This window comes from Propithecus coquereli, unplaced genomic scaffold, assembly GCF_000956105.1.
Source record: "Propithecus coquereli isolate 6110/MARCELLA unplaced genomic scaffold, Pcoq_1.0 Scaffold89, whole genome shotgun sequence".
NCBI classification, from domain to species: domain Eukaryota; kingdom Metazoa; phylum Chordata; class Mammalia; order Primates; family Indriidae; genus Propithecus; species Propithecus coquereli.
Genome location: NW_012155173.1, coordinates 4406674 through 4430217, shown reverse-complemented (window position 1 = coordinate 4430217; position 23544 = coordinate 4406674).

Sequence of the window (23544 nt, the reverse complement as noted above, 5' to 3'; positions counted from 1 at the left end):
AAGCCAGCGTAGTTGGCAGCGTCCCTCGCTGTGGCGTGTTGCCGGCCTGTGGTTTGCTAAGAGCCTGTCGGCCAGTTTGCCGTTCCCGTGGCAGGGCCAATTACCTCCACAGCACAGCGACAAGCGTCCGGACCACGTACCTTGACAAGTGCCACGGCTCATTAGGATGATTACACGCTCGGGAGGCTGCCCCAGTCGGTGGCTCAAGCCTGTCAACTGAACTGGAGCCCCCTTAGCTTTCTGAGGCCCCCGCCCCTGACTTCCGCCGCTCCCAGGCCACACAAACAAGCCACAGCGACGTGGAAATCATTTCAGTTGTAAAATCACCAGCACGCACTATCAAAAGAGGTCTGGATTTGGGGAGCTGAGAGAAGGGATCTGGGCCTTCCTTTGCTTTCGATTAATGGCAGGACCTGAGGTGGGTTGTTGAAGATCTCTGGGCTCAGTTCCTCCTCTGTAAAACAAGGTCAAGGGTGCCTGCCTACCTTCTAGAGTGGTTGTGAAGTTATTTAGGGAACATTGTCCATTCTCTCGAGCAGTGATTATCATGTGTGACCGTTTGGGGGAAGGGAAGGGCATGAGAGGTCAATGGGTTAATATTATTATGTCACATTTTCATCATAAAAATAATGCCTGTTCATTATAGAGACTTGCAGATTTAAATTTTGGGGTAAAGTGATTTATACCAATTTTTTAAAATAACATTGGCCACAGATCCAATTTTCCTCTTTCAAACCGTATTTCTTTCTATCTCCCCACACAAGCCTTCATTTTAGCTTTAGATAGTTGATACGATAAGGTTATCACACCAATATATGGATATTAAACAAACTAACTCTCCCGGTTAGCACATGTGTATTTTAATAGGGGATATATATATATTTTTAACCTAAGGAATGGCACCAAGGGTAGACTTTCAGGCACAATGTTCTTAGGATTGGGAATTCAAGGAGGATAGTCAGCTGCATCATATTTTTATTCCTCAAACTAAATACAATTTCACAAAGGATCATCCCAAAGAAATTTCCTTCCATCTTTCTGCTACTAGGTCCGTCTTCAGGTTTCTCTTTCTTCATGTACCCACCACAGCCGAGTCAGAGAACACAATGAAAGGCCAACCTCACAGGAGAGAGGACAAGCTGGATTGTTTGTGAGAAGGTCTAGAAGGTTATTAAAATTGGTTACCTAAGTATTTTCCCACGTCCTCTTCACGTGCTGATTTCTATCGACTCCTGGCCTCGTTTTCAGGAATCCAGCCTCAGACCGCACCAATTCCGGAAGTACGGCATGGTGGGGTGGATGCTGGCCTGGCAGTCAGGTGACCTGGCTTTGAACCCCAGCTCTGCCACTTTCTTGACCTTGTCAAAGTCATCGACCCTCCATCGCACCCCACCCTCCTTTCCCAAGCTTCAATTCCCTCACGATACCGCCAGTAGGGCCAGGGAGGCCATGTCCAAACCTCTTCCCGCACCATGATTCAATACATTCTCAATTGATTTCATTTCAATTAATCTCCATTCAATCCAATTTGCTATATTTCAATTCATTTATTTCCATTTAGTTTAGTAATTCCATTTCATTCAGTTAGAGTCAATTCAAATAAACTAAATTCCACTGACTCCAATCGGACCTATGCTTTCCTGGCGTCCTGAGCAATTTCTAGGGCTTGAGAATCTAGGACTGAGATGGGGGGAGGGGAGGAGAGGCAGGAACTCCTCCATGCCCCCATCTGGATCTGAGTGAAGTTCCCACTGGATGCCTGGGTCTTTAGAAGAGGAAGTGTAAAACATTAGAAAAAGTACAGGATTAGGGATAAAATGTGGCCTCATGTGGCCTCAGAGACCCTGAACCCGCAATAGACAATGAATAAACACTATTGAGTGAATGAATGAATGAATTTAAACACATATTGAGTGAATGAATCTAAATACAGTACTTATTGAACGAATTTAAATACTTACTGAAGCAATAAATGGACTTACAGGGGCTAATGTCTAGCAGTGACTCCCCCCGCATCTGACTTTCTCTGTGACCCTGGCCAAGTCACACCGCCACCTTATTCTCGTGAGCAAACTGAGGGTGCTGCACTAGGCAGTCCAGCTCTCAACCCCAGGTCTGGGACTCCGTGAGCCCTCCTCTCCCGCTGACTCCCGGCTGGGGTTCCCCATGGGCCAGCGAGCTCCTCCAAGGAGCAGAACTGGGAGAACAATGCCCTGTGATTGGCTCTGGCGGCTTCTCCAAGAACAGAGCAGCAGGTGAGCAGGTGGAGCCCTGATTGCAAGGCTCCTGATGAGCTGAGAGGGATTGATTAGTTCGAGCCTCTTAAGTTGAGTGGCTCTGAAATCCCCCGGTGAGCACGTCCCTCCCCTCCGCTCCTGTCCCTGGAGCTGTGGGTCCCGCTTCCTGCAGCAGCCACTCTCCTTCATCGAATGCTCTCTTTGGTTTTCCCTTAAGCTGCTTGGACTTTAAGGAGTTAAGAAAGAAAAATATCTTCCAGTGCTTATCATATGCCAGAGAGAGTGCTCTGATCTTACTAAAATTCTCATGATGGCCCCCAGGAGATGGTGTTATTACCACCTCCAGTTTAAGGATGAAACAACACTGGTGACTCAGAGAGGGAAGTAATTGACCCAAAGTCACACAGCCAGTAACTGGAGAGATGATGAACAAACGGTGGGGTCATAGGCGTGTCATGAATGTCAGCTCCCTATTCTGTCTTCCTCATGCCCTGGTGTGCCCTGTGAGACCTCAATCCACCATCTTTTTCTATGACCTTTAGAGCTGATCAGACTGATATTCTGGGTTCTCTCTCAGATTTGGAAACTGGATCTCTCATCCCAATCCATAGCCAGCTGAGTCCAGGAAGCAAACTTCAGTTCTGAACCCTCCATCCATCCTGCTGGGGTTGAGACCATGCCACATTTGGTCAAGGGCTAGGCCACCTTTCATGTCAAACAGGGGGAGTCAATCCTGAGTCAATGTGAGCAGGAAGTGGGGTCTGTACGCAAGCTGCTTTCTCCAGAACCTCCAAGACTCTTGCACCCCAGGCACCCAGTTTTGAGAGGTCACTGTCTAAGACACTCCTAGCATTCTCTCATCAGAACACACTATCAAGAGCCTATCCTCCCAAGGCCTTTATATCTCTGCAACAGAGCATGGGACCTAGTAGGTTAACCAGATAAACTCACCCATCCTAGAGCTATGCATTCTGTTATATCTCCTTGGTAATTTACTTCTTTGAGCAAGTTCAACAGACAGACAGAAAAAAAAAATCCAATAAATAGAAATAGAGAGTAGAACTGAGGTTACCAGGGGTGAGGAGGGGAGGAAAAGGGAGAAGTAGGTCAAAAGGTACAGATTTGCAGTTAGATAGAGTGAGCAAGTCTAGAGCCCCAACATACAGCATGAGGACTATAGTTAATAATTGTATTGTAGGTAAAAAATTTGCTAAGACAGATTGTAGGTGCTGTTACCACACACAAAAAAATGGGTAACTATGGAAGGTGATGGATATGTTGATTTGTTTGACTATAGTGATTTCATTGTGTATATCAAAACATTATCTTGTATAACTTAAATAAATACAATGAAAATTTTTTTTTAAAAAAAATGACATTTAAAGAGAAAGGAAGGGGAAAAACTAGCCAATATTCTCAAGGTGGTTCTCAACTTGAGTGTGTGTAAGACTCCCCTGTGGTGATTCTAGATAAAATTAATTTGAAAACTCACTTTCAGAGATTCTCATTCATTCATTTGTTATATGAAGCAAAATAAGGGGGTGGAGAGACTCCAACAGGAGCACAATTGGGGTGTGTATTTTAAATAGGTGCTAAGGGGATTCTAAGGCAGGAGTCCTCAGGCACTTTGAAAAGCAGTGGCTTCCTCCGTGGCACAGTAAATGCAATTTCCCAAAGGATCACCCCAAAGAAGTTTCCTTCCGTCTTTCTGCCACTAGGCTCAGTCTTCAGGTTTCTCTCTTTCTGTGTACCTACCACAACCCGGGAAGAGAATACAATCGAAAGCCAACCTCAGGGAGAGAGGACACCTAGCTGGGTTATTTATTAACGCAGGTCTAGAAGGTTATTAAAATTGGATGCCTAATTACTTTCCCAAGTCCTCTTCACCTGCTGATTTCTATTGACTCCTGGCCTCTTTTTCAGAAATACAGCCTCAGACCCCACCGATTCTGGGAGATTTATGTGGGGGTTTTATTTAACACTTATACCAGTTAAGATAGTTATTGTTATCATTATTCAAATTTAACAGATGGGAAAAAATGAAAGTTAGGAAAAAGAAGAATTTTCCGAAGTTATCACAGCTAATAAAAAGCAGAGTCTGACTTCGGAGCCTGTTCTTTTTCTTAAGCAACATTTTAAGAAACGGTGAAATCTGCCCCTCCCTCCCAGCATGGCTGGGTTCAGAGCCAAGGCCTCTTCCCCATCACCCCTAATGCGTCAAAATCTTACCTATTTGCAAAGCACATTCTCACCTTTTGTCTCCTCTGAGGTTCACAACTGGGAGGAGGAAGATGGTGTCATGCCTGCTTTTCCCACCACTGGTCATACAGTGGCAGGCAATGACAACCGTCACTGCAGATACACAAAACCCTAACCCAAATCCATCCGGATTAGCTAGATCTACCCTAGAAAAGGGGAATGGTGTTGCTGACACACTTGGGGACACCCCTGGGTATGATGTCTCCAAATAGAGCTTTGGGCTTTCCCTACCTGACTGGATTACCCAATCTGTACAACTGGCTGTTAGTCTATGTCCTTTCTCCTGGAGTCTGAGTGGACTGATGGCTGCTTTGGCCAATAGAAAGAGTAGAAAGAAGTGTTGCTATGGGACTTCTGAGACTAGGTCATAGAAAACTACACTGATTCTACTTTTTCTTTTCTTTTTTTCTTTCCACTGTTATACTCACTCTTAGAATCCCCGAGTCAGCATGTAAGAAGTTAGACTACCTGGAGGGCCACCATGCTGTGAGGAAGCCCAATCTATACAGAGAGGTCAGTGTAGGTGCTCTGGACAACAGTTCCAGAACGAGCCTCGTCTTTGAGTCATCCTAGCCCAAATGCCAGACTAAAAGCCTCCAGATTTTTCTAATCTTCCCAGCTGAGGCTCCAGACATAGTGAAGCAGAGACAAGACATGTGCCCTACCCAGCTTCCTTATCCACAGAACCCATGAGCATAATATAATGGCTGTTGTGTATGTTACCAAGTTTTGTGGTGGTGTGTCACATAGCAATAAATAACCGGAACGTCATCTACCTAGCATAGCTCAGTAGTGCAGTATGATTGCTAAGGAAACAGACTCAGGAGTCACACAGAACTGGGTTTAGATTCTACGTTATGCTATTTCATAGATTGGACAAGTTATTTCACTTCTCTGACCTTTACTTTCCTCAGCTGTAAGATAGAAATAATAATAGTATTTCAATCCCAGGACTACTACGGGATTTAAATGAGATGATGTGTGAAAATTCTCTTTAAACAGTACCTTGCATATAGTAAGCACTCAGTAAATACTGGCTCAGATTATTATTATTAAATGTCTTAGCCAGTGCAGTTAGTATGTCTATATACTGCGAACGAGAAGACCAAAGCTCTGAGAAGTGAAATGACTTTACTAAGGGCGCACAGCCAATCAGACTTTCTAACTCCATGCCCAGAGCTTCATGGCCTTACCACCATGGACATAGCCAGCTCCAGGTGAAGCCAGATAGTTTTTGAGGGGCTTGGGAGATGAGACGAAACACTTTCTAAGTGTTAGACATTAACAAGCACCAAAGGAGATGCGGAGGAAATAGCGTGACTTTTTTCCCTCTATCCCCACATTCACGGAGCTCCAAGCACCAAATTAGGGACATCTTCCAAATACATTTCCAAATAAGCTTCCCTTTAAAGAAAAGCTAAAAAAAGACATGGCACTCTAAATGCCATCCCTTCCCACGCTGGTAAGCAGCTTATTTAGCCCAGTGTGTGGCCACCTTACAAGCCCAGAGAGGAGAGGCCGCTGCTGGGAATTATCTCTGGGAGTGATGGGGAGCCAGTGAGTCGCAGGGATGGTGGGGAGAGAGGGGCAAGGGAGGGGCAGGGTTCCAGCACAGGTGCCCCTGCAAGGACAGGGATCCCTGTGGGGGAGGGAAGAGGAGGGGCACGGTGAGAGAGGCAAGGGGTGGGCATGAATTTTCAGGGGTGTGGAAACTAGAGGGTTAGAATTTGAAGGAGACAAAGTCTTTAGTCCAACTCCCATCATTTCACAAATGAGAAAACTGAGGACTTGGAAGAATAGGAAAAAGAAGCTTCTAAAAGTGAAAGTCCACCTATGAGAACTGTTTTTACAGAGATTCCTTGGCAGCCAACCTACAGAGTCCCCGAGGCGATGGAGTACAGGTGGTATCTTTTTTTTTAAGAGATGAGGAAACTGAGGAAGAAGATAAGAGAAGGGGAAGTGTCTTCCTGAAGTTCATGCAAGAAGCTGGGCCAAAAGCTAAATTTAGAGCCTGGTCCTTAGATCGTGAGTTTCCGTTACTTCAGTCCCATACTTCTTCCCACACCATAAGGCTGGAGTAAGAGGTTAGCCCACTACTTCACCTCCCAGAAATTCACAGGGCAAGAGTGTCCTCCTTCTGTAATAACAGGGAATGTATCCATTGTCAGCGAGTTAGAGCCATTTATGTCTTTTGAGACTAAGAAAAAAATGGAAAAAAAGTGTGAAAATTAAATTAGAAAAGATGAATTTTTAAATTGGAAAAGATCTAATTCTGTAAAAGGAACCAATGCCCAAAAGGGTAAAGTAACTTTTTTGCTAGTGGTAGGGTAAGTTGTGTAAAGAAAGCAGCAAGGGCTCAGGAGCCCAGATGACCCAGATTCTCATTTCTCATCCCAGGCTAGACCTTTACCAGCCAAGCATCCTCAGGTGGGTCATTTAACCTCCATACGCCTCTATTTCTTTGTGTGTAAGATGGGAGTATAAGTAACCTCTTCGTGTGATTGCTTTGAGAATGAAATATAAAACAACTACCATGTAGAAGGTGTCCCATAACTTTCCTTCCTAAAAGAAGGACCCGAGACCCAGTACAGGCCTCCTTAGTCCCAGATTCTACAAAAAAAATAAAAGAGAGAGAGAGATTTCTGGGTGGGAAGTATGTAACAAACTCCCTGGGCCCCCATTCCTCATCTTTTGTAGTGATACCAACTGAAACAGCCACCCAGCTCTCTGCACCTCCCTCACTCTGGCAATGTCCTAATACACGGAGGTGGGGCACTGGTGACCATTCCTGGCCCTGGCCCCAAGCCATAGCTAATTGGCCCAGAGGTAAGCCCTGTGTATAAGCCAAGTCCATCAGAGTTTTTCCTGGGATTTTCATACCAGAACTAAAGGAACAGAAAGGAGGAGACTCAGCCTGTCTCGGGTAGTAGTCATGGAACATGAGTCCTGGGAACCGCAGGGGGCCACGCCCTGTCCTCACGGACGAGGCCAGCAGAAAACAATGAAACTGAGATGCAGAGATGAAAGACACAAGGAAAGATGCAATTTTGCTAAATGGAGTCCCTGATTCCACGGGTCCCTACAATCCAAATAGACCTTTTCCACAAGGCTTGCAAGATGTCCCAGTGTCCTTCCAGTGAACTAATCTCTTCTTGCCTAAGGTAACTTCTTGCCTCGGGATTTCTCTGCATTAGGTTAAGCTGGGTGATCATCAAGTCTTCCCCATTCTTTAACCAGCTGTGGTTCTTCAATGTGCACTGAAACACCTACGGAGCTCTCATCCTGGGACTCCAAAACTTAAAGACAGGAGATATTTTCATGCCTACAGGATAATAACCCAGGAACAAAGAATTTCTAATATATTCCTCCTCTGACTTAGCCCCGTCTCCCAAAGCTAGCACTATAAATGACATACATCTTTTCCCTCAATTAAATAGCATTTGAAACTTTACAGTGTTCTTTATCATCTAGGAAACGTGTAACACCCTTACATGGAAGTGTTACTCTTTTTTGCCGCTGTTATAGAAACTGGTGTCCTGGTCTTTCCTGGCTTAAATCTCTAGCCTTTCCAGGGAGCCTGGAAGAACCTATCACATCTCTCCCACTCCTAGGTCAATCAAGCCTTAGAGCAAGAGTTTCAAATTCTGGGGTCCTGACACGTCTTTGCCTCTTGAGTCAACAACCCCTATTCTTAGGCAGGAGGTCATCTAGGCTCACACTGTCAATGCACTCCTAAAATAGCCACTTGTGCTGCCTGCAGGAAACCCTGCAATTCAATTCACTTGAACAGTGTTTTCAGCACCAACAGCACCAGGACTTGGCAATATATGCTGGAGAGGAAATCAGAAATGCAAATTATATGACCCCTGCCCCCAGCAGGTCACCATCTGGGTAGGAAGAAGGCCAGTGCCACAAAGAGTGGCAACCTTCTAGGAAATATGCTCCAGGTAGGCACTGAATTATCCAGGGAAAGGGAACAGTAAACTACCCCAGGAGTGCTGAGAAGGCTTGCCAAGGGACGGCAGAGCTGGTATATGTCAACTCAGCCATTTCACAGATGTGTAATTTCGAGCAAAGTGAACAGATCTCTGGCATGTCAGTTTCTTTCTCTGTAAAATGAAAATAATAATAGTGTTCCCTCACAAGTTTGTTGTGTGGATAAATTAATTAATGCATGTAAAGAGTTTAAACCAGTGATTGGCACTTAGTTAAGTATTCAACACCAATTAGCCATCATCATCGTCATCATCATCCTTAAAAAGTAAATAAGATTTTACCAGAGAGGCAGGCAAGGTAGGCTGTTATAGTCAGAGGGATGACGCAAGCAGAGGTGTGTCAATGTATATTATGCCTGGAGTTTGCCTGGTTATCCCAGCAAGCTGCATAGTCAAGTGTGTGGGGATGTCAGGAGCTGACCTGACACCCCCAGAGCAGGTGTCACCAAACTTTTTCTGTAAAAAGTCATATAGTAAATATTTTAGGCTTTGTGGGCCAAAAGTCAGTGCCCTAAACTCTTTAGAAAGCAACCATTCTCACCAAGAAGTTAATGGTTTTCCTTGCATTCTATATTGAAAAATGTGAAAATAATTCCTTGTTCATGGTACACACAGGTTGTGGGTTTCATTTGGCCCATGGGCCATCGTTTACCAACCCTGGCTCCAGAAGAAGGTTACGGGCTGGGCTGTAAAGGATATCACAGGCCTTGCTACGGAGGATGAGTTTCTCTAGGCAAGGGGAAGGCAAAAGGTTTAAATAGAACTTCAAGATCAGATTTGCATGTGGCAAAGCAACATAGAGAATGGATTGGGGTGAAGAGAGAGGGGGAAATTGAAGTTGACAGTCCAATTAGAAAAATCACAATAATTGCAATGGAAGGGATATTTATACAGGGACAGTATTGATGAGGATGCTGAGAGATATTTAGGGACAAAGTTGCCATAACTGGTTGTTTATATTTAGGCAGTAAGAGGGAAAGAGAGACAGAACACTTGATATATCTGCTTATCCAATGACAGATCGACCTCTGCTTAGGGTGGAAGTGAGTGTCCCATCCCCAGAAGCATTCAAACAGTATAGATTCCCACCTGACATGTATTCTGTAGACAGTAATGGATGGAAATAGGAACAGATAGAGTCTCTCCCAGCTCTTAGGGTCCACAATACTCTGGTTCTGTAATCGTCTTTATCAATCTAAGAGGAGCAAACGATTTGTTTAGTCAATGAGAGATATAGACAAACTTCACCCCTCAATACAAATCACCTTAATTTTGCCGAAAGCTGTCTATTTTCTAAAGCGCTCACATCCATTATCTCTCCAAGGAGCCTGGAAAAGAACTCTGAAAACTGAAACACGCTGGACAAATGTGAGATGTGTTATTATCATTATTGTTTTTTAAAGAATATGTTTCAGTTGAATACAAGACTGCTCTACATGATTTCAAATTTAGTGTACCAATTCTGACTCGGACCCAGTGAATTATTCACTTCTATACCTCTCCGGTCTCTCGGACAACACGTGGCATGTTGCAATAATACACGAATGTTTGTTAAATCCTAGCAGTTCATGGAGACCCAGCTTGGAAAGCGTTTCCTCCACGCAGCCTTCCAGGTGATGGCTGCAGAGAGGACGCACTGCGCCACTGCCAGCTCCTGCTGCAATAACAGTGGTATCATTATTAACAACAACGATCACCTTTTTTTCAGTATTCCTTGTGTGGCAGACACTGGGCGAGGCTCTTTACAGACATCTCCAATAAGTGTCTTGAAAACGTAATGGGTAGATGCCAGTGCACTGCCCATTTTGCAGATGAGAAAGTGTTGGTGTGAAGTGAAGCTCACTCAAGTCGATAAAGGTTAGAAATGTGCTTTCAACTAACAGGCTACTTTTAATAACCCCGCCTTCTCAGTGGACACGAGGAAGGTACTTTGTATGTATTTATTCAAGGAAGGAGAGATTGGGGCTGCTCCGTGTGCCAGGACTGGTAATAAGGTCTTTTGTCATAATTACCTCCGGTGGCTCCTGCGAACACAGGCCCCTTGGCCCACCCTCTCGGTGGCGGAAACCACAGATAGCCTCTGGGTCCCCAGGCTCCAGCCGCCGATGCGGCTACCGACCAGCAGAGGGCAGCTGCGGGAAGCCGTCCAAGGACAGCCTCCACCCGCATTAGAGCTAATTAAGCCCGGAGAGGCGAGAGGCAAGTGTTTTTCTGCGTGATGAAAGCAAACACATCTACTTCTGGGTTGAGGGAGGCAGGGGCATCTGCGGGGAGGGACATTTATCGGCTTCCAAGAAGCTGGCTGGCTGGTGCCGTGGTGGCTGCCTGCGAAGGAACACTGGCCCATGGGAACCAGACGGGGGGGCTTCCGTGAGCCCCCTCCCCCCTCAGCCAGGACAACAAGGCAGGGAGAGTCCGCCCCGAGACAGACTGTGCAGCGGTCTGAGGGGCTGGAGCCAAAGGGGCAGACTGTTGGGAGCAGAAAAGTGAATCCAGACATACCCAGAGAGGCATGAAATGCCCAAAAACCATGTGCTTACAAAACAGGGTGAAATACACAAATATTTAGAGTGACCAACAGTCTCCCCATGACTTTAAGTAACAAAACCTGGGCAATCCCAAGGAAATCACCATAGTTGGTTACTGGTCCACTGAATATACTCACAGTGTGTGCACATCCACAAACACAAGCATCTAGATGTAGCACACGCACCCCAAATAAATGTCAATGCTTATCCAACAATGTATATGCATATTGAGGTAGGCAGCCACACTGGCCTGAATTCCAGTCCTAGCTCTGCCACAAATCTGTGCCACCTTGATTAAGTTACCGAACCGTTCTGAGTCTCAGTTTCCATGTTTGTAAATTGGAGGTTCAGCCTAGTCTGGTTTCTTGAAATCATACAGCTTAAAAGCATTAAGTTCTCACTCAGAATTTGGGGAACTAAGTCAAGTTCCCCCAGGGAAGCCTGGGACTGCTTCTCATTTCTTTACCAAATCTTCATCCTTAGAGGAGGTACCAGGGAAGTGGCCCAGCTCGAGACCCTGTCCCCAAATTATTTCATGCAAAATCACTAGGGATATTCTTATCTATCTGACAACCTGGAAATCCTAACAATGCATCTATGATTTTTCTCCCTGTGAGCACAATCAAACTGAATACACAATTTCTTTTTCTGCCCTCCTTTTTCACTTAACTTTAATACAGAGCACAAGAATTTCACAAATATGTTTTTAAATGGCCCTGGGATGTTTCCTTATGTGGGTATCTGTACCCCTCCAGTTTGCTATTTGGTCTTTTTTTTCCCCCTTTGGCTGCTATAAGTAATACTCTAGGAAAAAAAATCATGCATATATCTTTTCTCTATTTTGGGATTCTTTCTTTAGAAAAAAATTCCAGAAATTAAACTACTAAAATTAAATCATATTTTAAGACTCTTCGTGCGCATTGCTGAATTGTTTTCCAAAACGTTTTCCTTAGTTGACATATCTACCAGCCTTGCCTGAAAATCTCTGTATCATCTTATTCTCAAAAGCACTGACCATTCCCTTCCTGTTCTTGTTTAAACTTGATAATCATTCAATATGAAAAAAATGTTATCTCATGGTTTTAATAAGCCTTTCTTTGATTATTAGAGCGAACATTTTTTCTTGTGTTTGTTAACCAGTTGTGTGTGTTTCCTCTTGAGAATTGTCTGTTCATGCCCTCTGCTCACTTATCTCCTGGGGTCTTAGTGAATTTAATTGATTTGTATGCACTCTTTACATAATAAAGATAGTAATCCTTTGTCATATTTGCTGTGGGTATTTTTCCAGTTTGCTTTATGTCTTTTCCTTTGTGATTTCTTCTATCACTTCTAAGCTTATACAGCCACCCCATCCTCCAGAGACTTTATAAATATTCATTTCTAATTCCTGGCATTTTTTTTTCTCCTGGGATGATTTGATTCTATAAGCTTAAGATTCCAGGAGACCATAAATCTATGATTTTGTGCTTCCAAGATGAGCACTTCCAGCATCTTTCAAGGTGTAGACTCCTTAATGTGTTTCATATTTCCTCTTTATTCTCCCTCACCCATTGGATTATCAGCTCCATGAGGGCAGGGACTGTTTCTATCTCATACCACCTGGTGTTCTACGAGCCCAGCACAGTGCCAGGCACATGGGGGAGGATGCTAAAAAGCTACTGCCTACTTATCTCCCTGAGCTGTCCGAAGCCCTTGAGATTGCTCCAGTTCTGGCCCCACGTCCAAGCACACTGAACGCATGGTCCTGTATGAGATGGGACATCCCCTGGGACAGTGGGAGGGCATTACCAGAAGAAAGGACAGCAGTAGCTGAATTAAAAGCATGAAAGAACATGGCATGTAGAAAACAATGCCTAGTCTAACATGCCAAGAGTACAGGGTGTATGTGCTTGTGATAGGAGTTGTGGCTAGAAATGTAAGTTGGACCCCACTAGTAAAGGGCTCTGAAGACAATTTTGGAACTTCAACCGCAAAAATTACATTCTCCACAGTACAGCCAAAGTGATCTTTTTAAAAGGTAAATCTGATCATTTCGTTCTTTTGCCTCACACCCGGCAAAGGCTTCCATTTGCCGTTAGGACACAGTTGAGAATCTCGTTATAGCCTCCAGGGTCCTGCCTTCCTCACTCACCGTACCCCCTGCCTCTCTCCCTTGCTCACATCCCAACCCCTTGATGTTCCACGGCTATGCCCAGCCCACCCCATGGCCCAGCTTCTGTGACTGCTGTTCCCTTGCCCCATTGACCCTCTCAGCCCAGTGCTGCCCACGTCTGCTTCTTCCCTTATTTGGGTGATGCTCAAAAATGCAAGATTGCCCACTCTCCCATCAATCTTCTCTTTCCCCTTGTTTTACGATCTTCATCCAACTTCTCACTATCTAAAGGGATCTTCTTTGTTTATCAGCCTGTTTATTTGCTGCCTTCCCTTTTCTTGAGTGTTAAAACTCAGGCCGGCAGAGACCTTCCCCGTGTCATTTACTGCTGCAGTTCCATCACGTAGACAGTGCCTGGCAGGCATAGCGGCTTGCTAGATGTTGCCTGACTGTATTAAGTAAACTCATGGGCAGTTGGAACCACAGAGAAACGGGGGTGTGCTTAGGATCAGGTGTGTGTTTCAGAGAGATAATTCTGCTGGCATGACAGAGAATGCCTTGGAGCTGGAGAGACCAGGGGCTGGGAGAAGGAATAATGATACGTGGAAATGACCGATACCAGAAACTTTTCTGGGGGAAGGATTTGATCCAGGGAGAGCTAGAGATGGAAGAGTGCTGTGTACTGGGGATTGGACAGGAAGAAACACATGTGCAGAGTGAGCACTCTACATGCACCAAACAAAAATTAGTCATAATTAGAGCTGATATTTATGTAGTGCTTTAGCCTCCAAAGGCTTTAACACTACTTTGATCACCACTCAAATTAGGCAAGGCATAGGCTACCAACTCCATTTCACAGATAAGAAAACTGAGGCTCTGGAAAGTAGCCAGGTCACACAGCTCGTGAGCAGCAGAGCGTGGATGGGAGCTGAGGTCCTGATGTTCAGCCCAGCCCGAGAAACGCCTGGAAAATGCTGCCGCCGCACCGCCTTCCACGGAACATTTCAGCGGTAAAATCATACCTTAGGGTTAATGATCTGGATGAATAATCTTGCCCACGTTCGGGCCCGAGAAGAGAACTGCAGTGCCACTTCCTTCCTTAAGAGAGTTAAAATATCACAAGTCAGAGAAGAGGCCATTTGCCGCCACATTAACAGTAAATGCCATTTGTTGCCAGTGATATCTCCACATCTGACTTTTTTTTTTTTCCCTCCCCTGTGGCTGAAATTACAACAAAATGGAGCAAGGGCCAAGAGAAGGAAGAGATAAACAAGGGTCGGAAAGAGACAGGGAGTGACGCCTCTGTTCCAGCAGGCAGACAGGCTGAGAGACCCAGACCTCCTTATCCCCTCTACTCTGGAGCCAGAAACGTCTTTATTGAGGTAGCAATTACCGGTGGCTCAGCAGGGAGCCGGGGGGCAGGTCCAGTGAAGAAGTCTCTGGGTGCATGAGCTGGAGAGGTAGAAAGAGGGGCTTGGAATGTCTTAGGATTCTCCTGATGGAATGGCTCTCCTCCCTCCAACCTGGCATGTCCACAGCTTGCCTACCTGTTGTCCAAATGCCATCTGCTTTGTGAAGCTTAGATAGGTCACGCTAATCATTTTAATTCAGAGCTTGCACGTATCTGTCATGTTTCTTTAGATGAGGAGAAAGAAGTGAAAAGCAATAAGGGCACCCAGACCCACCCTGATCCTCGAGCCTGAGAACAAAGCATGGCTTTAGAAGGTGCTAGATCAGCATCTTCCACTCTTCAGGTCCTCCCAGCAATGTGCATCAAGATGCAAGTAGAGGAGCCATTTGAAAAACCTTATCCCTAGGTGCTGATGGTGGTCCCAGAAAACAGGGCTATGCGGAGATATTGTTTGCAGGGAAGTAAGCTTGAGGGCATGAGCTCCCACAGCCCATCCTCCCGGAGTACACCAAACTAGGTGTACAGGAGCAATCGACTGGTCTTCCCTTTCTCTTCGTCCTCCCTTCCTTCTTCCTCTCTGCTGTTCCTTCCTTTCTTAAATTTTTTCACTCACTCATTCCTTCCTCTTCTTCTTTCTTTTTTTTCCTCCCTCTCTCTTGTTTCTTTCTCTGAACCTGAATTGATATTTTTAGATTTATTTCCTGTGTTAAAAAATAAGTTCTTCCTTTATCACTCAGTTCAAGACATACTGTCTACAAATCACTAATAAAGAAATTGAGTGGTTTCCCTCGGGCTGTATGGTATATATTAGCCCACAGATAAACAGAGGCATCATTGCAAGGGAAAGGAGTGTGTGTGTGTGCACGTGTGTGCATCTGATGATTCCTGGAAAAGGGAGGGGCAAGGGGAGAGGGCACAAGTCAGACTTATTCATTCGTTCACTCAGTCAACAAGCATTTGTTGCAAGTTCACTGCAAGCCAGGTGCTGTGCTAGCCCTGGCCTCGCGGAGGCCCCAGCCTGGGAGAGGAATAGGTGAGTGAGCTCAGCCCTGTGGTAGGGCCACATGGGGAGCGCAGATGAAGGACACACAGCAGAAGCAATGGCCTTGGGATCGTTTCTCAGAACAGCTGACGCAGCTCAAGCAAGAAAGGGCTGTGTCTAAGGAGGAAAGGGGATGGTGAAGTTCCAGAAGCCCTGCTGGCCGGCACCTACGGAGAAGGAAGTGCAGGGCGAAGCACAGGAGCAACACATGTGTCGGTGTGCACGTGCGCACGCTTGTGCCTTTAACCGGGGAAAATCAGTGTGAACTGTTCAGACTCTGCATGTACACAGCCTTCTAAGGGCCTCCTAGAAGAAAATCTCCTGGTAAGCCGGTCTGGTTTGGGTTTTGTTGAAAATTATCGAAAATGCAGAGAGCAGAAGGGCTAAACTCTGAGAAAGGGATGTTGTTTTTAAAATATAGGTTTTGTTATTATTCATGTGCAGTGAGGCTAATAGCTCAGAAGGTGATCGCCTTCGAAAAGACAGTTTGTTACACTCGCAATCCCAAGACAGGGTACAGCAAACGCTCGTGGTCTATGCACCATTGAGGCAAGCCCCAGGGCCAGTCATGGGGGCAGAGGAAAATATGGACAAGAGCCTTTATTGTGGCTTCTGTCGGAAGGTTTGGGCAAGGCAGGGTGAGCAGGCTCAGGACTGGCTAGTTGAAATCACTTCAGTGGTCTCTGGGACATAGGGGCTGTCCCTAGTAGTCTGGTACCTGGCCCTCGGGTGATTAGGACAGGAGAATAGTGGTCCAGAGTACAAGAGCCCAGTAAAGGACGTGGGTTTGGGCTCTTTGGTCAAAGATTGGTCGATACGCATGTGAAAGACACACTTGCAGCTGAGTCCTTTACTCTCTCTAGGGGGTGGCTGCCTTAGGAAGGGCAGTCCCTCCAGGGTCAGCAAGGCCCCAGGATGTAAAAACACCAAAACATAGGAAACAAAAAGGCATGACCAATACAGACATCAGGAGAGGGTGGGAATCTGGGTGAGGCGGGAAGTGGCAAGCAGCAAAGGTGTAGATGCAGGTAAGGGGGAAAAAGGCAGGCTGAAGAGCATTGCTGTGTTTCAGAGTGTGGGTGCTGTTTTTGTGTGTCCGAGAAAGACAGAGACAGAGATCGTAGCTGCGACAAAGAATGGGACGTTGGAGAAGGAACCAGGATAAGTAGAGGAAACACTTAGGACACTTTGCTGCATGAAGGACGTGTAAGCTCCTCTTTTATTAAATCAGCATTGTTCATTAATGCTTTCAGACTCGGATCTAGGGCGGGGCTGGTATTATAATAACATAGGAGACTGGCCTGAGATATCCCATTACTATTTAGATTTTTATGTCTGTATTTTAGTCAAATGCAATAATTTTCAAACTTTTATGAGCTGTGGAATCTTTTCTCCAACTGAGAGCTTATGCAGAAGTTCAGTACATAAAAAGGACAGAAACAAACGTACTCTGTCTGAAGATGGGGTTTTCAGGCCCTGCCAGCCCAGCTCCTCTTGGTCCCCACAGTACCCTCTGGGGCCCCTCTACCCAAACTGCAAAGCTTCCATTAGCATATTTTAAAAACTTCTGCCCTGGGGCAGTGATGACCCTAAGGACTGGAGCTACACTTGGGGAAGAATTTAAGCCTGGGGACAAGTTTGAAAAAAAGTGCAGATCTAAGATGTGGCCTCTTTCTGGAGGGGCCCACTCTAAAAGAGGCTCCACTCTGGATGCAGCTTAGGGAAGAAGTTCAGAGAATGTGCTTTTTCAATCATATGAATCAGGGTTTGACACTCACCTCTGATCTTTGGGCTAATTACTGGAACCTTTTGGGCCTTAGTTTCTTAAACTATGAAACAGGATACATAACATGTATCCTAAAGCATGATAATCAGAATTAAATGGGAAAATGTATTTACTAGCATCTTTAATTGGTAGTAAGTGTCCCGTAAATGTAGACTACTATGAGCAGCCTCCTGAGTATTATTCCCCAAAGGAACTGAGCAAGTCATACTAGTTTGGCCTCCAAAAGGCCTTTCTAGCTCTCAGAGCTGTACAAAAGTAGAATGGAATATCTGATGGTGGTGAGTTTTCCAATTTAGGGATGTTTAAAGAGGGATCCTACTGCACAAGGATATTGCCAAGTGAATTAATCGATTAAATGAAGGTTGGGACAACATGATTTTCCTAGGTTTATTCCAATCCTGCAAATCCAAATGTTGTGGTTTCATAACTCTCGTCCCACTGAATTATAAGATCTTTTGATATGAAGATTCCATCGGTGTCCAGCTCTGATAAGCCAGAGGTGACTAAAGCTCAGATTGAGGTTCCTTGCAGGGATGCTGAAGGTGGAAAGAGGGGAAGGCTGGGTCATGGAGGGGCAGGATGTCAGTGTGGGAGCCTCTGAGTCTAGCTCTTCTCAAGGCTGCCAGCTCTCGGATCACTCAGGTGGATGAAACTTCCTGAAATATTAACAGGTCACAGGCAATTGCTGCTCCCCAACCCAATTAGAACCTAATTTGGGGAAGTATGCTTTTCTAAAGAGGTTCATTAGCCACATGCCACCCCCCTCAATTCTTCAGTGCAGGAAAGACGGATGGGCCCAATACGTTGGCACTTGGCTGATGCCCTGGGAGAAAAGACAGATGCATTAAACTAGATGGGAACACAAATCACTTTCCATCTTTGGACCAGCTAGTCATTGGCAACGCCGCCCGTCACCCAGCACATGAGGGCCTTCAGGACGGCGTTGGGAATGCCACCACCCCTCCTCCATGTAATCCTAACATTCGAGGGACCTTAGAGGTCTTTAATCTAAGCAACCTCTCACCTTACAAAAGAGTCCCCTCTAAGACACTGACCTTGAGGCTCAGAGCTTGAGCACAGGGAGGGTAAGGGACTCCCTCTTGTCCCAGGTAACCTAGACGGCTCTTGTCATAGAAAGCGGTCTTGAGACACACTCTCTGTCCATCCCCAAATGACCTCTATGTTCATCCCCAAATGGAGCTTTGTCTTTCTTGTACTTGCCCTTCAGCCAGTTAGATGTTCTCTTCCTGCTTCTCTTCTAAGAGAAAACTAAGAGAAGACTTAGTTTCTCTTCTAAGAGAAACTAAGAGAAAACACTCTTAGTTTCTTCAAATGCGTTTGGCTGTCCTTCCAAGCCACCCGCCGTTCTGGTCCTACGTGCCACCACCCACCTTTGAACACATTATTTTAGGTCTATAACTCTACTAACATAGGCTGCCCCAAGCTGGAGACAATTCTTCAGGTGTCACTTGGAAATTACAGAGTACAGCTGACCTGGTTCCTCCATTCTGGGCATTTTATCACGATACCTCAAATAATGGATATGTTTTACTGCTGTCACTGCGTGCCAGGTATATGCTAAATGTTTTGATCTTTAACGCTGTGGAAAGGTATTATCCCAGTGTTACCTAGGAGGAAGCCAAGGCATGGAATAGTTAAGTAGTTTGTCCAAGACAATAACTATCTATTTTTAAAATCAGGATTTGAATCTAGGGCCCTCAGACTTTCAACCACTGTTCTATTTTGCCTCTGTGTGAGATCAGTTGTCACGTCATTGTCACTTTATGATAAGTTTGTGATGTTTAACAGTGTATGCAATGTGTTTTCATATACAACTCATTTTATTCTTAGGAAGATGCTATACCTCTAGTCCCCTGGAACCTCAATATCTGTGCTACATGCGAGGTCCTCAGGTCAGGTTGACCCCATCTGATACTATGTTTTTAATTTTTTTTAATGTAAATAAAGTGCAAGAGTTTATGCATCCCTTTAAATTTCACTTTGATTGTTTCTTGTGATGTTTCCACCCATTGAGATAATTTTGAGTTTTTATTTTGCTATCCGGTGTGTCTGCAACATCTATACACCTGGCCAGCATCCCTCCTCTATCTTCAGCCCAATCATGCTGACACATGTTGACAAACACCAGTCCAAGGACAGAAACCTGTATCTTAACCCTAGTAAGCTACCCCGATAATTCAACCACTAACTGATCCACCTGGTTATTCTAGCCCACTGGTTTCCAAACCATGATCTTCAGAATCAGTTGGGGGTCACTGTGATTACAAGACCCCACTCAGGGCTATCTATAATATAGATATAATTTGGATATAGATATTATAATGTGTGAGAAATATGTTTGTTGATATAACTCCCTAGAGATTTCAGTTGTCTCCCAGGAACACTTAGATACCACTGATCTAGTCCATGTTTTTCTAATTTGTTCAAAACAGTGTAAGGAAAACCTGATGAAGTCATTTGCTGAAATAGAAATATATCATACCTGGGATTCTCCTAGTTGATACACCCTAATAAAAGAAGATTAGATTACTTTAATATATAACTTAATGTTGGTAAAAGACTTGCTTTTAACACTTGATGAAGTTCAAGATTAATTTTTTAGATTCTCTAATGAGAATTATGATATGTTTATTAAAATTAGTGATTAATTTCTGATTATCTAGCATTATACTTAATTTTATCAAATTAAAAACAGAAACCCAGAGAAACAAAATGACTTTCCCAAGGTCATGCCGTGAGTCAGTGGCAGAGTCTAAACGAGACTCCAAATCGCCTGATTTGAGCTCATTGCTCTTTCCTACCCATCTTGCTGTGTCTTAAAATTTATACTTGGCTTTGAAATTCATTGTGGTTTTGTTTGATTTACTACATATCAGATGGCCTTCCTTATTCAATTTTGCTTTTGCTGATGTAAAAATGAATTTGCATTCAGGGAGCACATGCCAACTAATGGCAGAACGAAGGGGAGGGAAAAGAAAGAAACCATTTCAACCATAGTCCAAAGGATACGATGCAAGATTCAAATTTAAATATTTTCAAAGAAAATCCACAGAGACAATGTTAAGTTCAAAAAATTGAGAGGATAGTGAAAAGGGATCATGATTAAAGATCTTGCTTGGTGACTTTGGATATATTGGTAAACTTTTTACAGAATCCAAGAGTCTTGGGAACCTCACTTTGCTATGGAAACGAACATTTCTTATAAGAGGTTATTTTATTCATTTATTTAATTTATATCTAAAAATTAATTCTTCTATGGCATATTTTTAAAGAAAAATGAAGGCAGAAGTCACATTACAAGGCACACTTCTAAAACTGAGATCCATTTACATTGTTGAGAAAAACGTTTCAATATAAAAGCAAAAAATATTTGAAAGAAATAAAGAAAACACTTTATTCATTACTATTATAATAATGATGACAGTCACAATAACTAGTCACTGCATCCTTGTTCTGTATCAGACACTAAGCTAGGCTTTTTTCATACATTCTCTTAGTTAGTGTTTGCACCACCCCAAGGAAGCAGGCATGGACTCCATCTGACAGAAAGGAGAAAAACATCCTCAGACTATATGTTGTGTGACTCTATGGTTGGGACTACACTTATTTTGACTTCAGACTCAACTTCAAAACATTAAAGGGATAGTGAACTTGAATAACCAAGAAATAACAAAGGCCTAGTACATGTGACTATTCTTGTGATCTAAATTTAGGACTGTAACAAACAATGGTCTGGCACTGCATCTCTGAAATTATCCAAAGAGATAATTGAGGGAAAATTGTTATTTTTAAAGTACGTAGTCAAAAAATATTACTGAGTGACAAACACAAGCCGTATTTTCCTGTATGGCACTACAGTTAGCCAGAATGATTCTACCTCCCTGAAACCCACTCCCATACTGAATTTCGTCATTCTGTATACACAACTATAAAATGACTTCAACATTACTCAGTGTATCAGCATATCTTGGCATGGAATTGCATTTAGTTTTTACCAGCTTAAAAAATGACATTCTACTCTTCTTTTTCTTTTTTGACACATTCTTTTCTATTACCCAACTCCATTAACCATTGCAAGAAGGGGATGGCTAATATGTACTGAATACCTGCTAAGTTTTAAGCACTTGCCAGGCATTAACGCCTTCCATCCTCATCACAGCCCTACAAGAAAAAGGGCATCATTCTTGTTCTTTGACAGGAAGAGAAGGCAAGTGCAGTTCAGAAAGGCTAAATAACGTGCCCAAGGTCACACAACTGGTGAATAACGAGACCATGATTTAAATCCCACAGCACCAGCTCATTTGTCTACTGCAAGCTTCCTCCCAAAGGTAAGCTGGAAGCCCAGGAAAACCATGTAGTGTATTCAAGGCCACACAGCAAGTCCATGATGGTCTCAGGCTGAAAGCCAAATTTGAATACTCCTGGGATGGAGACTCTGCAATATTGATATTTCTTTTTCATAGGAGGTCTAGATGAGTTTTAATTGAAATGATGGATTCCTGAGCACGTCGCTTTTTGAAATACAAATGCCACAGGAGAGAGTGTCAATAACATGGTCCTTTTCCAGATCATTTCAGAAAGTGAATTTGTTGGCCCACCTCTGGGAACGTATATGCACAGAACAATGAGTATGCTATTCAGTGTATGGATCCCTGGGGAACCAATTTGTGTAGGGCCTGGGAAAATGCCCAGAAGGTCTGCAAATAAATCAGGGAGCATCCATGTAGTCAGAATTTTAGTTATTGAAGCTAACAAGCCCACCCTCTGTGCTTCCTCCTCTGCGCTCTGTTCCAACAAGACATACTAAGCTGAACAGAGAAGAGGCAGCAGAGAGGAGCCAAGAAGTAGCAGTAAAGGAGAAGGTGTTCCTTCCAAGCGAGTGAAGGCAGCCCACTTTCAATGTACTGGCTGTGGCTTTTTTCTCTCCTCCTGCTTCCTCCTGGCTCCTGTCTCACACACCCTCACCTCCTGCCAAGGTCTCCCTGCCCCCATGATGATCCCTCCAACCAGTTCTCTAAACCAGACCAGCAGCTAGAATAACTCTCTCTAAAACCCAAAGCAGAATCTACCGCTCTCTAGCTCAAACCCTCTCCATTCCCCTTTGCCCGCAGGATAAACTCTGAGCCTTGGGTCCGGAGTGTCTGGCTCCAGAGTCTCTCTCCCCTGTGTCTTCCTTCCCAAGGCTGGCTCCACTTATCAGGGCTGCTACAAGGGTGGGGGAGGCACTCACATGGGGAGCAAAATGGAAGGGGATGCCAAAATACCAAGTAATCAAGATAAATAACACAACAATTCAGTATTTTAAGAAATCACAGTCAATGCAAGTCAACCCATGATGAGCAGAATTTCAAAAGTTTAAATAAAAATTGCTGTGCCAAACCATATTGGAGCCTGAGGCAAAAGGAAAAAAAATCGGTAATACTGATTCTGTTTTTATTTAAACTTTTAGTATTTTGTTCGTCATGGATTTTTTTGGATTGATTTTGATATTTTAAAGCATTAATATTAAATATCAGCCCCAGTCCTTCTGTTGGGGCAAAAATGTGACAGTATCAGATTACAAAGGACACAAAAGAACATGCCAAAAAATGGGGTATTTTAAGTTCTTTCTCTGGCCAAGAGAGAGTGTTAGAATTTGGAAGAGAAGAATGAAATAATTTAGCAAGTCAGAGAATTCCAGAAGCAAAGAGCTGTCTGGAGGTAACAGTGGCAGACAGAGATCGTCAATTTTCTTTTGCCACTGTTTCCCATCATTTCAAGCCACCATGGGAGGAGTCTTAGATACACATCCTTGACCCTCTTGTACATGTAGAGAAACAAGAAGTAGCTGGTGAGGGTAAAACAAACCAAAGCTGAAGGAGAACGAAGGCCTCCTGAATCTTCATTTTATCATTAATTTATTCACTCACTCATTTAGTCATTTAACCATCAAATATTAAGAGCCTAAAGGTAGGGTTGCCATATAAAATATAAGGCATCCAGTTAAATTTGAATTTCAGACAAATAATAAATAATTTTAGTATAAGTATGTCCTAAATGTTGCATGGGACATACTTATACTAGAATTTTGTTCTTCTTGTTGTTTCTGTGAAATTCATATTTAGCTGAGCATCCTGTATTTTTATTTACCAAGCTTACTATAAGACTACTACATGCCAGGTATTTTACTAGCA